The 15710-nt window shown below is 54.7% G+C and overlaps 1 protein-coding gene across 5 annotated transcripts in view; it reads right to left on the bottom strand.

The window, feature by feature from the left end:
* Positions 1–15710, bottom strand: part of LOC132882276 (A-kinase anchor protein 9-like) — a 285166-nt gene that overhangs the window by 89015 nt on the left and 180441 nt on the right. The gene's annotated exons all lie outside the window — the stretch shown is intronic.

Below are 15710 nucleotides of genomic sequence, written 5' to 3'. Positions count from 1 at the left end.
TGTGTGGAGTGTGCGTGCGTTACCTGTGCTGTGTGGAGTGTGCGTGCGTTACCTGTGCTGTGTGGAGTGTGCGTGCGTTACCTGTGCTGTGTGGAGTGTGCGTGCGTTACCTGTGCTGTGTGGAGTGTGCGTGCGTTACCTGTGCTGTGTGGAGTGTGCGTGCGTTACCTGTGCTGTGTGGAGTGTGCGTGCGTTACCTGTGCTGTGTGGAGTGTGCGTGCGTTACCTGTGCTGTGTGGAGTGTGCGTGCGTTACCTGTGCTGTGTGGAGTGTGCGTGCGTTACCTGTGCTGTGTGGAGTGTGCGTGCGTTACCTGTGCTGTGTGGAGTGTGCGTGCGTTACCTGTGCTGTGTGGAGTGTGCGTGCGTTACCTGTGCTGTGTGGAGTGTGCGTGCGTTACCTGTGCTGTGTGGAGTGTGCGTGCGTTACCTGTGCTGTGTGGAGTGTGCGTGCGTTACCTGTGCTGTGTGGAGTGTGCGTGCGTTACCTGTGCTGTGTGGAGTGTGCGTGCGTTACCTGTGCTGTGTGGAGTGTGCGTGCGTTACCTGTGCTGTGTGGAGTGTGCGTGCGTTACCTGTGCTGTGTGGAGTGTGCGTGCGTTACCTGTGCTGTGTGGAGTGTGCGTGCGTTACCTGTGCTGTGTGGAGTGTGCGTGCGTTACCTGTGCTGTGTGGAGTGTGCGTGCGTTACCTGTGCTGTGTGGAGTGTGCGTGCGTTACCTGTGCTGTGTGGAGTGTGCGTGCGTTACCTGTGCTGTGTGGAGTGTGCGTGCGTTACCTGTGCTGTGTGGAGTGTGCGTGCGTTACCTGTGCTGTGTGGAGTGTGCGTGCGTTACCTGTGCTGTGTGGAGTGTGCGTGCGTTACCTGTGCTGTGTGGAGTGTGCGTGCGTTACCTGTGCTGTGTGGAGTGTGCGTGCGTTACCTGTGCTGTGTGGAGTGTGCGTGCGTTACCTGTGCTGTGTGGAGTGTGCGTGCGTTATCTGTGCTGTGTGGAGTGTGCGTGCGTTACCTGTGCTGTGTGGAGTGTGCGTGCGTTACCTGTGCTGTGTGGAGTGTGCGTGCGTTACCTGTGCTGTGTGGAGTGTGCGTGCGTTACCTGTGCTGTGTGGAGTGTGCGTGCGTTACCTGTGCTGTGTGGAGTGTGCGTGCGTTACCTGTGCTGTGTGGAGTGTGCGTGCGTTACCTGTGCTGTGTGGAGTGTGCGTGCGTTACCTGTGCTGTGTGGAGTGTGCGTGCGTTACCTGTGCTGTGTGGAGTGTGCGTGCGTTACCTGTGCTGTGTGGAGTGTGCGTGCGTTACCTGTGCTGTGTGGAGTGTGCGTGCGTTACCTGTGCTGTGTGGAGTGTGCGTGCGTTACCTGTGCTGTGTGGAGTGTGCGTGCGTTACCTGTGCTGTGTGGAGTGTGCGTGCGTTACCTGTGCTGTGTGGAGTGTGCGTGCGTTACCTGTGCTGTGTGGAGTGTGCGTGCGTTACCTGTGCTGTGTGGAGTGTGCGTGCGTTACCTGTGCTGTGTGGAGTGTGCGTGCGTTACCTGTGCTGTGTGGAGTGTGCGTGCGTTACCTGTGCTGTGTGGAGTGTGCGTGCGTTACCTGTGCTGTGTGGAGTGTGCGTGCGTTACCTGTGCTGTGTGGAGTGTGCGTGTGTTACCTGTGCTGTGTGGAGTGTGTGTGTGTGTTACCTGTGCTGTGTGGAGTGTGTGTGTGTTACCTGTGCTGTGTGGAGTGTGTGTGTTACCTGTGCTGTGTGGAGTTTGGAGTGTGTGGAGTGTGTGTGTGTGTTACCTGTGCTGTGTGGAGTGTGTGTGTGTTACCTGTGCTGTGTGGAGTGTGTGTGTGTGTTACCTGTGCTGTGTGGAGTGTGTGTGTGTTACCTGTGCTGTGTGGAGTGTGTGTGTTACCTGTGCTGTGTGGAGTGTGTGTGTGTTACCTGTGCTGTGTGGAGTGTGTGTGTTACCTGTGCTGTGTGGAGTTTGGAGTGTGTGGAGTGTGTGTGTGTGTTACCTGTGCTGAGTGGAGTGTGTGTGTTACCTGTGCTGTGTGGAGTGTGTGTGTTACCTGTGCTGAGTGGAGTTTGGAGTGTGTGGAGTGTGTGTGTGTGTTACCTGTGCTGTGTGGAGTTTGGAGTGTGTGGAGTGTGTGTGTGTGTTACCTGTGCTGTGTGGAGTGTGTGTGTGTTACCTGTGCTGTGTGGAGTGTGTGTGTTACCTGTGCTGTGTGGAGTGTGTGTGTGTTACCTGTGCTGTGTGGAGTGTGTGTGTTACCTGTGCTGTGTGGAGTTTGGAGTGTGTGGAGTGTGTGTGTGTGTTACCTGTGCTGAGTGGAGTGTGTGTGTTACCTGTGCTGTGTGGAGTGTGTGTGTTACCTGTGCTGAGTGGAGTTTGGAGTGTGTGGAGTGTGTGTGTGTGTTACCTGTGCTGTGTGGAGTTTGGAGTGTGTGGAGTGTGTGTGTGTGTTACCTGTGCTGTGTGGAGTGTGTGTGTGTTACCTGTGCTGTGTGGAGTGTGTGTGTTACCTGTGCTGTGTGGAGTGTGCGTGTGTTACCTGTGCTGAGTGGAGTGTGCGTGTGTTACCTGTGCTGTGTGGAGTGTGCGTGTGTTACCTGTGCTGTGTGGAGTGTGCGTGTGTTACCTGTGCTGTGTGGAGTGTGCGTGTGTTACCTGTGCTGTGTGGAGTGTGCGTGTGTTACCTGTGCTGTGTGGAGTGTGTGTGTTACCTGTGCTGTGTGGAGTTTGGAGTGTGTGGAGTGTGTGTGTGTGTTACCTGTGCTGTGTGGAGTGTGTGTGTGTTACCTGTGCTGTGTGGAGTGTGCGTGTTACCTGTGCTGTGTGGAGTGTGCGTGTTACCTGTGCTGTGTGGAGTGTGCGTGTTACCTGTGCTGTGTGGAGTGTGCGTGTTACCTGTGCTGTGTGGAGTGTGCGTGTTACCTGTGCTGTGTGGAGTGTGCGTGTTACCTGTGCTGTGTGGAGTGTGTGTGTGTTACCTGTGCTGTGTGGAGTGTGCGTGTTACCTGTGCTGTGTGTAGTGTGCGTGCGTTACCTGTGCTGTGTGGAGTGTGCGTGCGTTACCTGTGCTGTGTGGAGTGTGCGTGCGTTACCTGTGCTGTGTGGAGTGTGCGTGCGTTACCTGTGCTGTGTGGAGTGTGCGTGCGTTACCTGTGCTGTGTGGAGTGTGTGTGTTACCTGTGCTGTGTGGAGTGTGCGTGCGTTACCTGTGCTGTGTGGAGTGTGCGTGTGTTACCTGTGCTGTGTGGAGTGTGTGTGTTACCTGTGCTGAGTGGAGTGTGTGTGTTACCTGTGCTGTGTGGAGTGTGTGTGTTACCTGTGCTGAGTGGAGAGTGTGTGTGTGTGTTACCTGTGCTGTGTGGAGTGTGCGTGTGTTACCTGTGCTGTGTGGAGTGTGTGTGTTACCTGTGCTGAGTGGAGTGTGTGTGTTACCTGTGCTGTGTGGAGTGTGTGTGTTACCTGTGCTGAGTGGAGAGTGTGTGTGTTACCTGTGCTGTGTGGAGTGTGCGTGCGTTACCTGTGCTGTGTGGAGTGTGCGTGCGTTACCTGTGCTGTGTGGAGTGTGCGTGCGTTACCTGTGCTGTGTGGAGTGTGCGTGCGTTACCTGTGCTGTGTGGAGTGTGCGTGCGTTACCTGTGCTGTGTGGAGTGTGCGTGCGTTACCTGTGCTGTGTGGAGTGTGCGTGCGTTACCTGTGCTGTGTGGAGTGTGCGTGCGTTACCTGTGCTGTGTGGAGTGTGCGTGCGTTACCTGTGCTGTGTGGAGTGTGCGTGTGTTACCTGTGCTGTGTGGAGTGTGCGTGTGTTACCTGTGCTGTGTGGAGTGTGCGTGTGTTACCTGTGCTGTGTGGAGTGTGCGTGTGTTACCTGTGCTGTGTGGAGTGTGCGTGTGTTACCTGTGCTGTGTGGAGTGTGTGTGTTACCTGTGCTGAGTGGAGAGTGTGTGCGTGTGTTACCTGTGCTGTGTGGAGTGTGCGTGTGTTACCTGTGCTGTGTGGAGTGTGTGTGTTACCTGTGCTGAGTGGAGAGTGTGTGTGTGTGTTACCTGTGCTGTGTGGAGTGTGTGTGTTACCTGTGCTGAGTCGAGAGTGTGTGTGTGTGTTACCTGTGCTGTGTGGAGTGTGCGTGTGTGTTACCTGTGCTGTGTGGAGTGTGTGTGTTACCTGTGCTGAGTCGAGAGTGTGTGTGTGTGTTACCTGTGCTGTGTGGAGTGTGTGTGTGTGTTACCTGTGCTGTGTGGAGTGTGTGTGTTACCTGTGCTGAGTCGAGAGTGTGTGTGTGTGTTACCTGTGCTGTGTGGAGTGTGTGTGTGTGTTACCTGTGCTGTGTGGAGTGTGTGTGTTACCTGTGCTGTGTGGAGTGTGCGTGTGTTACCTGTGCTGTGTGGAGTGTGTGTGTTACCTGTGCTGAGTTGAGAGTGTGTGTGTGTGTTACCTGTGCTGTGTGGAGTGTGCGTGTGTTACCTGTGCTGTGTGGAGTGTGCGTGTGTTACCTGTGCTGTGTGGAGTGTGTGTGTGTTACCTGTGCTGTGTGGAGTGTGTGTGTGTTACCTGTGCTGTGTGGAGTGTGTGTGTGTTACCTGTGCTGTGTGGAGTTTGGAGTGTGTGGAGTGTGTGTGTGTGTTACCTGTGCTGTGTGGAGTGTGTGTGGAGTGTGTGTGGAGTGTGTGTGTTACCTGTGCTGTGTGGAGTGTGTGGAGTGTGCGTGTGTTACCTGTGCTGTGTGGAGTGTGTGTGTGTTACCTGTGCTGTGTGGAGTGTGTGTGTGTGTTACCTGTGCTGTGTGGAGTGTGTGTGTGTTACCTGTGCTGTGTGGAGTGTGTGTGTGTTACCTGTGCTGTGTGGAGTGTGTGTGTTACCTGTGCTGTGTGGAGTTTGGAGTGTGTGGAGTGTGTGTGTGTGTGTTACCTGTGCTGTGTGGAGTTTGGAGTGTGTGGAGTGTGTGTGTGTGTTACCTGTGCTGTGTGGAGTGTGTGTGGAGTGTGTGTGGAGTGTGTGTGTTACCTGTGCTGTGTGGAGTTTGGAGTGTGTGGAGTGTGTGTGTGTGTGACCTGTGCTGTGTGGAGTTTGGAGTGTGTGGAGTGTGTGTGTGTGTTACCTGTGCTGTGTGGAGTTTGGAGTGTGTGGAGTGTGTGTGTGTGTTACCTGTGCTGTGTGGAGTGTGTGTGGAGTGTGTGTGGAGTGCGTGCGTTACCTGTGCTGTGTGGAGTGCGTGCGTTACCTGTGCTGTGTGGAGTGTGCGTGCGTTACCTGTGCTGTGTGGAGTGTGCGTGCGTTACCTGTGCTGTGTGGAGTGTGCGTGCGTTACCTGTGCTGTGTGGAGTGTGCGTGCGTTACCTGTGCTGTGTGGAGTGTGCGTGCGTTACCTGTGCTGTGTGGAGTGTGCGTGCGTTACCTGTGCTGTGTGGAGTGTGCGTGCGTTACCTGTGCTGTGTGGAGTGTGCGTGCGTTACCTGTGCTGTGTGGAGTGTGCGTGCGTTACCTGTGCTGTGTGGAGTGTGCGTGCGTTACCTGTGCTGTGTGGAGTGTGCGTGCGTTACCTGTGCTGTGTGGAGTGTGTGTGTGTGTGTTACCTGTGCTGTGTGGAGTGTGTGTGTGTGTGTTACCTGTGCTGTGTGGAGTGTGTGTGTGTGTGTTACCTGTGCTGTGTGGAGTGTGTGTGTGTGTTACCTGTGCTGTGTGGAGTGTGTGTGTGTGTGTTACCTGTGCTGTGTGGAGTGTGTGTGTGTGTGTTACCTGTGCTGTGTGGAGTGTGTGTGTGTGTGTTACCTGTGCTGTGTGGAGTGTGTGTGTGTGTGTTACCTGTGCTGTGTGGAGTGTGTGTGTGTGTGTTACCTGTGCTGTGTGGAGTGTGTGTGTGTGTGTTACCTGTGCTGTGTGGAGTGTGTGTGTGTGTGTTACCTGTGCTGTGTGGAGTGTGTGTGTGTGTGTTACCTGTGCTGTGTGGAGTGTGTGTGTGTGTGTTACCTGTGCTGTGTGGAGTGTGTGTGTGTGTGTTACCTGTGCTGTGTGGAGTGTGTGTGTGTGTGTTACCTGTGCTGTGTGGAGTGTGTGTGTGTGTGTTACCTGTGCTGTGTGGAGTGTGTGTGTGTGTGTTACCTGTGCTGTGTGGAGTGTGTGTGTGTGTGTTACCTGTGCTGTGTGGAGTGTGTGTGTGTGTGTTACCTGTGCTGTGTGGAGTGTGTGTGTGTGTGTTACCTGTGCTGTGTGGAGTGTGTGTGTGTGTGTTACCTGTGCTGTGTGGAGTGTGTGTGTTACCTGTGCTGTGTGGAGTGTGTGTGTGTGTTACCTGTGCTGTGTGGAGTGTGCGTGCGTTACCTGTGCTGTGTGGAGTGTGCGTGCGTTACCTGTGCTGTGTGGAGTGTGCGTGCGTTACCTGTGCTGTGTGGAGTGTGCGTGCGTTACCTGTGCTGTGTGGAGTGTGTGTGTGTGTTACCTGTGCTGTGTGGAGTGTGTGTGTGTGTTACCTGTGCTGTGTGGAGTGTGTGTGTGTGTTACCTGTGCTGTGTGGAGTGTGTGTGTGTGTTACCTGTGCTGTGTGGAGTGTGTGTGTGTGTTACCTGTGCTGTGTGGAGTGTGTGTGTGTGTTACCTGTGCTGTGTGGAGTGTGTGTGTTACCTGTGCTGTGTGGAGTGTGTGTGTTACCTGTGCTGTGTGGAGTGTGTGTGTGTTACCTGTGCTGTGTGGAGTGTGTGTGTGTTACCTGTGCTGTGTGGAGTGTGTGTGTGTTACCTGTGCTGTGTGGAGTGTGTGTGTGTTACCTGTGCTGTGTGGAGTGTGTGTGTGTTACCTGTGCTGTGTGGAGTGTGTGTGTGTTACCTGTGCTGTGTGGAGTGTGTGTGTGTTACCTGTGCTGTGTGGAGTGTGTGTGTGTTACCTGTGCTGTGTGGAGTGTGTGTGTGTTACCTGTGCTGTGTGGAGTTTGGAGTGTGTGGAGTGTGTGTGTGTGTGTTACCTGTGCTGTGTGGAGTGTGTGTGGAGTGTGTGTGGAGTGTGTGTGTTACCTGTGCTGTGTGGAGTGTGTGTGTGTTACCTGTGCTGTGTGGAGTGTGTGTGTGTGTTACCTGTGCTGTGTGGAGTGTGTGTGTGTGTTACCTGTGCTGTGTGGAGTGTGTGTGTGTGTTACCTGTGCTGTGTGGAGTGTGCGTGCGTTACCTGTGCTGTGTGGAGTGTGCGTGCGTTACCTGTGCTGTGTGGAGTGTGCGTGCGTTACCTGTGCTGTGTGGAGTGTGCGTGCGTTACCTGTGCTGTGTGGAGTGTGCGTGCGTTACCTGTGCTGTGTGGAGTGTGTGTGTGTGTTACCTGTGCTGTGTGGAGTGTGTGTGTGTGTTACCTGTGCTGTGTGGAGTGTGTGTGTTACCTGTGCTGTGTGGAGTGTGTGTGTTACCTGTGCTGTGTGGAGTGTGTGTGTTACCTGTGCTGTGTGGAGTGTGCGTGCGTTACCTGTGCTGTGTGGAGTGTGCGTGCGTTACCTGTGCTGTGTGGAGTGTGCGTGCGTTACCTGTGCTGTGTGGAGTGTGCGTGCGTTACCTGTGCTGTGTGGAGTGTGCGTGTGTTACCTGTGCTGTGTGGAGTGTGTGTGTGTGTTACCTGTGCTGTGTGGAGTGTGTGTGTGTGTTACCTGTGCTGTGTGGAGTGTGTGTGTGTGTTACCTGTGCTGTGTGGAGTGTGTGTGTTACCTGTGCTGTGTGGAGTGTGTGTGTTACCTGTGCTGTGTGGAGTGTGCGTGTGTTACCTGTGCTGTGTGGAGTGTGCGTGTGTTACCTGTGCTGTGTGGAGTGTGCGTGTGTTACCTGTGCTGTGTGGAGTGTGCGTGCGTTACCTGTGCTGTGTGGAGTGTGTGTGTTACCTGTGCTGTGTGGAGTGTGTGTGTTACCTGTGCTGTGTGGAGTGTGCGTGCGTTACCTGTGCTGTGTGGAGTGTGCGTGCGTTACCTGTGCTGTGTGGAGTGTGCGTGCGTTACCTGTGCTGTGTGGAGTGTGCGTGCGTTACCTGTGCTGTGTGGAGTGTGCGTGTGTTACCTGTGCTGTGTGGAGTGTGTGTGTGTGTTACCTGTGCTGTGTGGAGTGTGTGTGTGTGTTACCTGTGCTGTGTGGAGTGTGTGTGTGTGTTACCTGTGCTGTGTGGAGTGTGTGTGTTACCTGTGCTGTGTGGAGTGTGTGTGTTACCTGTGCTGTGTGGAGTGTGTGTGTTACCTGTGCTGTGTGGAGTGTGTGTGTTACCTGTGCTGTGTGGAGTGTGTGTGTGTTACCTGTGCTGTGTGGAGTGTGTGTGTGTGTTACCTGTGCTGTGTGGAGTGTGTGTGTGTGTTACCTGTGCTGTGTGGAGTGTGTGTGTTACCTGTGCTGTGTGGAGTGTGTGTGTTACCTGTGCTGTGTGGAGTGTGTGTGTTACCTGTGCTGTGTGGAGTGTGTGTGTTACCTGTGCTGTGTGGAGTGTGTGTGTGTTACCTGTGCTGTGTGGAGTGTGTGTGTGTTACCTGTGCTGTGTGGAGTGTGCGTGTGTTACCTGTGCTGTGTGGAGTGTGCGTGCGTTACCTGTGCTGTGTGGAGTGTGCGTGCGTTACCTGTGCTGTGTGGAGTGTGCGTGCGTTACCTGTGCTGTGTGGAGTGTGTGTGCGTTACCTGTGCTGTGTGGAGTGTGTGTGTGTTACCTGTGCTGTGTGGAGTGTGTGTGTGTTACCTGTGCTGTGTGGAGTGTGCGTGCGTTACCTGTGCTGTGTGGAGTGTGCGTGCGTTACCTGTGCTGTGTGGAGTGTGTGTGTTACCTGTGCTGTGTGGAGTGTGCGTGCGTTACCTGTGCTGTGTGGAGTGTGTGTGTGTGTTACCTGTGCTGTGTGGAGTGTGTGTGTTACCTGTGCTGTGTGGAGTTTGGAGTGTGTGGAGTGTGCGTGCGTTACCTGTGCTGTGTGGAGTGTGCGTGCGTTACCTGTGCTGTGTGGAGTGTGCGTGCGTTACCTGTGCTGTGTGGAGTGTGCGTGCGTTACCTGTGCTGTGTGGAGTGTGCGTGCGTTACCTGTGCTGTGTGGAGTGTGTGTGTGTGTTACCTGTGCTGTGTGGAGTGTGTGTGTTACCTGTGCTGTGTGGAGTGTGTGTGTTACCTGTGCTGTGTGGAGTGTGTGTGTTACCTGTGCTGTGTGGAGTGTGTGTGTGTTACCTGTGCTGTGTGGAGTGTGCGTGTGTTACCTGTGCTGTGTGGAGTGTGCGTGTGTTACCTGTGCTGTGTGGAGTGTGCGTGTGTTACCTGTGCTGTGTGGAGTGTGCGTGCGTTACCTGTGCTGTGTGGAGTGTGCGTGCGTTACCTGTGCTGTGTGGAGTGTGCGTGCGTTACCTGTGCTGTGTGGAGTGTGCGTGCGTTACCTGTGCTGTGTGGAGTGTGTGTGTGTGTTACCTGTGCTGTGTGGAGTGTGTGTGTGTGTTACCTGTGCTGTGTGGAGTGTGTGTGTGTGTTACCTGTGCTGTGTGGAGTGTGTGTGTGTGTTACCTGTGCTGTGTGGAGTGTGTGTGTTACCTGTGCTGTGTGGAGTGTGTGTGTTACCTGTGCTGTGTGGAGTGTGTGTGTTACCTGTGCTGTGTGGAGTGTGCGTGTGTTACCTGTGCTGTGTGGAGTGTGCGTGTGTTACCTGTGCTGTGTGGAGTGTGCGTGTGTTACCTGTGCTGTGTGGAGTGTGCGTGCGTTACCTGTGCTGTGTGGAGTGTGCGTGCGTGTTACCTGTGCTGTGTGGAGTGTGCGTGCGTTACCTGTGCTGTGTGGAGTGTGCGTGCGTTACCTGTGCTGTGTGGAGTGTGCGTGCGTTACCTGTGCTGTGTGGAGTGTGTGTGTTACCTGTGCTGTGTGGAGTGTGCGTGCGTTACCTGTGCTGTGTGGAGTGTGTGTGTGTGTTACCTGTGCTGTGTGGAGTGTGTGTGTTACCTGTGCTGTGTGGAGTGTGTGTGTTACCTGTGCTGTGTGGAGTGTGTGTGTTACCTGTGCTGTGTGGAGTGTGCGTGCGTTACCTGTGCTGTGTGGAGTGTGCGTGCGTTACCTGTGCTGTGTGGAGTGTGTGTGTGTGTTACCTGTGCTGTGTGGAGTGTGTGTGTGTGTTACCTGTGCTGTGTGGAGTGTGCGTGCGTGTTACCTGTGCTGTGTGGAGTGTGCGTGCGTGTTACCTGTGCTGTGTGGAGTGTGCGTGCGTGTTACCTGTGCTGTGTGGAGTGTGCGTGCGTGTTACCTGTGCTGTGTGGAGTGTGCGTGCGTGTTACCTGTGCTGTGTGGAGTGTGCGTGCGTGTTACCTGTGCTGTGTGGAGTGTGCGTGCGTTACCTGTGCTGTGTGGAGTGTGCGTGCGTTACCTGTGCTGTGTGGAGTGTGCGTGCGTTACCTGTGCTGTGTGGAGTGTGTGTGTTACCTGTGCTGTGTGGAGTGTGCGTGCGTTACCTGTGCTGTGTGGAGTGTGTGTGTGTGTTACCTGTGCTGTGTGGAGTGTGTGTGTTACCTGTGCTGTGTGGAGTGTGTGTGTTACCTGTGCTGTGTGGAGTGTGTGTGTTACCTGTGCTGTGTGGAGTGTGCGTGCGTTACCTGTGCTGTGTGGAGTGTGCGTGCGTTACCTGTGCTGTGTGGAGTGTGTGTGTGTGTTACCTGTGCTGTGTGGAGTGTGTGTGTGTGTTACCTGTGCTGTGTGGAGTGTGCGTGCGTGTTACCTGTGCTGTGTGGAGTGTGCGTGCGTGTTACCTGTGCTGTGTGGAGTGTGCGTGCGTGTTACCTGTGCTGTGTGGAGTGTGCGTGCGTGTTACCTGTGCTGTGTGGAGTGTGCGTGCGTGTTACCTGTGCTGTGTGGAGTGTGCGTGCGTGTTACCTGTGCTGTGTGGAGTGTGCGTGCGTTACCTGTGCTGTGTGGAGTGTGCGTGCGTTACCTGTGCTGTGTGGAGTGTGCGTGCGTTACCTGTGCTGTGTGGAGTGTGTGTGTTACCTGTGCTGTGTGGAGTGTGCGTGCGTTACCTGTGCTGTGTGGAGTGTGTGTGTGTGTTACCTGTGCTGTGTGGAGTGTGTGTGTTACCTGTGCTGTGTGGAGTTTGGAGTGTGTGGAGTGTGCGTGCGTTACCTGTGCTGTGTGGAGTGTGCGTGCGTTACCTGTGCTGTGTGGAGTGTGCGTGTGTGTTACCTGTGCTGTGTGGAGTGTGCGTGCGTGTTACCTGTGCTGTGTGGAGTGTGCGTGCGTGTTACCTGTGCTGTGTGGAGTGTGCGTGCGTGTTACCTGTGCTGTGTGGAGTGTGCGTGCGTGTTACCTGTGCTGTGTGGAGTGTGCGTGCGTGTTACCTGTGCTGTGTGGAGTGTGCGTGCGTGTTACCTGTGCTGTGTGGAGTGTGCGTGCGTGTTACCTGTGCTGTGTGGAGTGTGCGTGCGTGTTACCTGTGCTGTGTGGAGTGTGCGTGCGTGTTACCTGTGCTGTGTGGAGTGTGCGTGCGTGTTACCTGTGCTGTGTGGAGTGTGCGTGCGTTACCTGTGCTGTGTGGAGTGTGCGTGCGTTACCTGTGCTGTGTGGAGTGTGCGTGTTACCTGTGCTGTGTGGAGTGTGCGTGCGTGTTACCTGTGCTGTGTGGAGTGTGCGTGCGTGTTACCTGTGCTGTGTGGAGTGTGCGTGCGTGTTACCTGTGCTGTGTGGAGTGTGCGTGCGTTACCTGTGCTGTGTGGAGTGTGCGTGCGTTACCTGTGCTGTGTGGAGTGTGCGTGCGTTACCTGTGCTGTGTGGAGTGTGCGTGCGTTACCTGTGCTGTGTGGAGTGTGCGTGCGTTACCTGTGCTGTGTGGAGTGTGCGTGCGTTACCTGTGCTGTGTGGAGTGTGCGTGCGTTACCTGTGCTGTGTGGAGTGTGCGTGCGTTACCTGTGCTGTGTGGAGTGTGCGTGCGTTACCTGTGCTGTGTGGAGTGTGCGTGCGTTACCTGTGCTGTGTGGAGTGTGCGTGCGTTACCTGTGCTGTGTGGAGTGTGCGTGCGTTACCTGTGCTGTGTGGAGTGTGCGTGCGTTACCTGTGCTGTGTGGAGTGTGCGTGCGTTACCTGTGCTGTGTGGAGTGTGCGTGCGTTACCTGTGCTGTGTGGAGTGTGCGTGCGTTACCTGTGCTGTGTGGAGTGTGCGTGCGTTACCTGTGCTGTGTGGAGTGTGCGTGCGTTACCTGTGCTGTGTGGAGTGTGCGTGCGTTACCTGTGCTGTGTGGAGTGTGCGTGCGTTACCTGTGCTGTGTGGAGTGTGCGTGCGTTACCTGTGCTGTGTGGAGTGTGCGTGCGTTACCTGTGCTGTGTGGAGTGTGCGTGCGTTACCTGTGCTGTGTGGAGTGTGCGTGCGTTACCTGTGCTGTGTGGAGTGTGCGTGCGTTACCTGTGCTGTGTGGAGTGTGCGTGCGTTACCTGTGCTGTGTGGAGTGTGCGTGCGTTACCTGTGCTGTGTGGAGTGTGCGTGCGTTACCTGTGCTGTGTGGAGTGTGCGTGCGTTACCTGTGCTGTGTGGAGTGTGCGTGCGTTACCTGTGCTGTGTGGAGTGTGCGTGCGTTACCTGTGCTGTGTGGAGTGTGCGTGCGTTACCTGTGCTGTGTGGAGTGTGCGTGCGTTACCTGTGCTGTGTGGAGTGTGCGTGCGTTACCTGTGCTGTGTGGAGTGTGCGTGCGTTACCTGTGCTGTGTGGAGTGTGCGTGCGTTACCTGTGCTGTGTGGAGTGTGCGTGCGTTACCTGTGCTGTGTGGAGTGTGCGTGCGTTACCTGTGCTGTGTGGAGTGTGCGTGCGTTACCTGTGCTGTGTGGAGTGTGCGTGCGTTACCTGTGCTGTGTGGAGTGTGCGTGCGTTACCTGTGCTGTGTGGATTGTGCGTGCGTTACCTGTGCTGTGTGGAGTGTGCGTGCGTTACCTGTGCTGTGTGGAGTGTGCGTGCGTTACCTGTGCTGTGTGGAGTGTGCGTGCGTTACCTGTGCTGTGTGGAGTGTGCGTGCGTTACCTGTGCTGTGTGGAGTGTGCGTGCGTTACCTGTGCTGTGTGGAGTGTGCGTGCGTTACCTGTGCTGTGTGGAGTGTGCGTGCGTTACCTGTGCTGTGTGGAGTGTGCGTGCGTTACCTGTGCTGTGTGGAGTGTGCGTGCGTTACCTGTGCTGTGTGGAGTGTGCGTGCGTTACCTGTGCTGTGTGGAGTGTGCGTGTGTTACCTGTGCTGTGTGGAGTGTGCGTGTGTTACCTGTGCTGTGTGGAGTGTGCGTGTGTTACCTGTGCTGTGTGGAGTGTGCGTGTGTTACCTGTGCTGTGTGGAGTGTGTGTATTACCTGTGCTGAGTGGAGAGTGTGTGTTACCTGTGCTGTGTGGAGTGTGCGTGTGTTACCTGTGCTGTGTGGAGTGTGTGTGTTACCTGTGCTGAGTGGAGAGTGTGTGTGTGTGTTACCTGTGCTGTGTGGAGTGTGTGTGTGTGTTACCTGTGCTGTGTGGAGTGTGTGTGTTACCTGTGCTGTGTGGAGTGTGCGTGTGTTACCTGTGCTGTGTGGAGTGTGTGTGTGTTACCTGTGCTGTGTGGAGTGTGTGTGTGTTACCTGTGCTGTGTGGAGTGTGTGTGTTACCTGTGCTGTGTGGAGTTTGCAGTGTGTGGAATGTGTGTTACCTGTGCTGAGTGGAGTGTGTGTGTTACCTGTGCTGCGTGCAGTGTGTTTGTTACCTGTCCTGTGTGGAGTGTGTGTGTTACCTGTGCTGTGTGGAGTGTGTGTGTTACCTGTGCTGTGTGGAGTGTGTGTGTTACCTGTGCTGTGTGGAGTGTGTGTGTTACCTGTGCTGTGTGGAGTTTGCAGTGTGTGGAGTGTGTGTGTGTTACCTGTGCTGTGTGGAGTGTGTGTGTGTTACCTGTGCTGTGTGGAGTGTGTGTGTTACCTGTGCTGTGTGGAGTGTGTGTGTTACCTGTGCTGTGTGGAGTTTGCAGTGTGTGTTACCTGTGCTGTGTGGAGTTTGCAGTGTGTGTTACCTGTGCTGTGTGGAGTTTGCAGTGTGTGTTACCTGTGCTGTGTGGAGTTTGCAGTGTGTGGAATGTGTGTTACCTGTGCTGTGTGGAGTGTGTGTGTTACCTGTGCTGAATGGAGTGTGTGTGTTACCTGTGCTGCGTGGAGTGTGTTTGTTACCTGTCCTGTGTGGAGTGCGTGTGTTACCTGTGCTGTGTGGAGTGCGTGTGTTACCTGTGCTGTGTGGAGTGTGCAGTGTGTGGAGTGTGTGTGTTACCTGTGCTGTGTGGAGTGTGTGTGTTACCTGTGCTGTGTGGAGTGTGTGTGTTACCTGTGCTGTGTGGAGTTTGCAGTGTGTGGAGTGTGTGTGTGTTACCTGTGCTGTGTGGAGTGTGTGTGTGTTACCTGTGCTGTGTGGAGTGTGTGTGTGTTACCTGTGCTGTGTGGAGTGTGTGTGTGTTACCTGTGCTGTGTGGAGTGTGTGTGTGTTACCTGTGCTGTGTGGAGTGTGTGTGTGTTACCTGTGCTGTGTGGAGTGTGTGTGTTACCTGTGCTGTGTGGAGTTTGCAGTGTGTGGAATGTGTGTGTAACCTGTGCTGTGTGGAGTGTGTGTGTAACCTGTGCTGTGTGGAGTGTGTGTGTAACCTGTGCTGTGTGGAGTGTGTGTGTAACCTGTGCTGTGTGGAGTGTGTGTGTTACCTGTGCTGTGTGGAGTTTGCAGTGTGTTTTCCCTGTGCTGTGTGGAGTTTGCAGTGTGTGTTCCCTGTGCTGTGTGGAGTTTGCAGTGTGTGGAATGTGTGTTACCTGTGCTGTGTGGAGTGTGTGTGTTACCTGTGCTGAGTGGAGTGTGTGTGTTACCTGTGCTGCGTGGAGTGTGTTTGTTACCTGTCCTGTGTGGAGTGCGTGTGTTACCTGTGCTGTGTGGAGTGTGCAGTGTGTGGAGTGTGTGTGTGTTACCTGTGCTGTGTGGAGTGTGTGTGTTACCTGTGCTGAGTGGAGTGTGTGTGTTACCTGTGCTGTGTGGAGTGTGTGTGTTACCTGTCCTGTGTGGAGTGCGTGTGTTACCTGTGCTGTGTGGAGTTTGCAGTGTGTGGAGTGTGTGTGTGTTACCTGTGCTGTGTGGAGTGTGTGTGTGTTACCTGTGCTGTGTGGTGTGTGTGTGTGTGTTACCTGTGCTGTGTGGTGTGTGTGTGTGTTACCTGTGCTGTGTGGAGTGTGTGTGTGTTACCTGTGCTGTGTGGAGTGTGTGTGTGTTACCTGTGCTGTGTGGAGTGTGTGTGTGTTACCTGTGCTGTGTGGAGTGTGTGTGTGTTACCTGTGCTGTGTGGAGTGTGTGTGTGTTACCTGTGCTGTGTGGAGTGTGTGTGTGTGGAGTGTGTGTGTGTTACCTGTGCTGTGTGGAGTGTGTGTGTGTTACCTGTGCTGTGTGGAGTGTGTGTGTGTTACCTGTGCTGTGTGGAGTGTGTGTGTGTTACCTGTGCTGTGTGGAGTGTGTGTGTGTTACCTGTGCTGTGTGGAGTGTGTGTGTGTTACCTGTGCTGTGTGGAGTGTGTGTGTAACCTGTGCTGTGTGGAGTGTGTGTGTAACCTGTGCTGTGTGGAGTGTGTGTGTAACCTGTGCTGTGTGGAGTGTGTGTGTAACCTGTGCTGTGTGGAGTGTGTGTGTTACCTGTGCTGTGTGGAGTTTGCAGTGTGTTTTCCCTGTGCTGTGTGGAGTTTGCAGTGTGTGTTCCCTGTGCTGTGTGGAGTTTGCAGTGTGTGGAATGTGTGTTACCTGT

Source organism: Neoarius graeffei, chromosome 2, assembly GCF_027579695.1.
Source record: "Neoarius graeffei isolate fNeoGra1 chromosome 2, fNeoGra1.pri, whole genome shotgun sequence".
Taxonomy (NCBI): domain Eukaryota; kingdom Metazoa; phylum Chordata; class Actinopteri; order Siluriformes; family Ariidae; genus Neoarius; species Neoarius graeffei.
The sequence above is the reverse complement of the archived record's forward strand: the minus strand, read 5'-3'. Positions and strand labels throughout refer to the sequence as shown.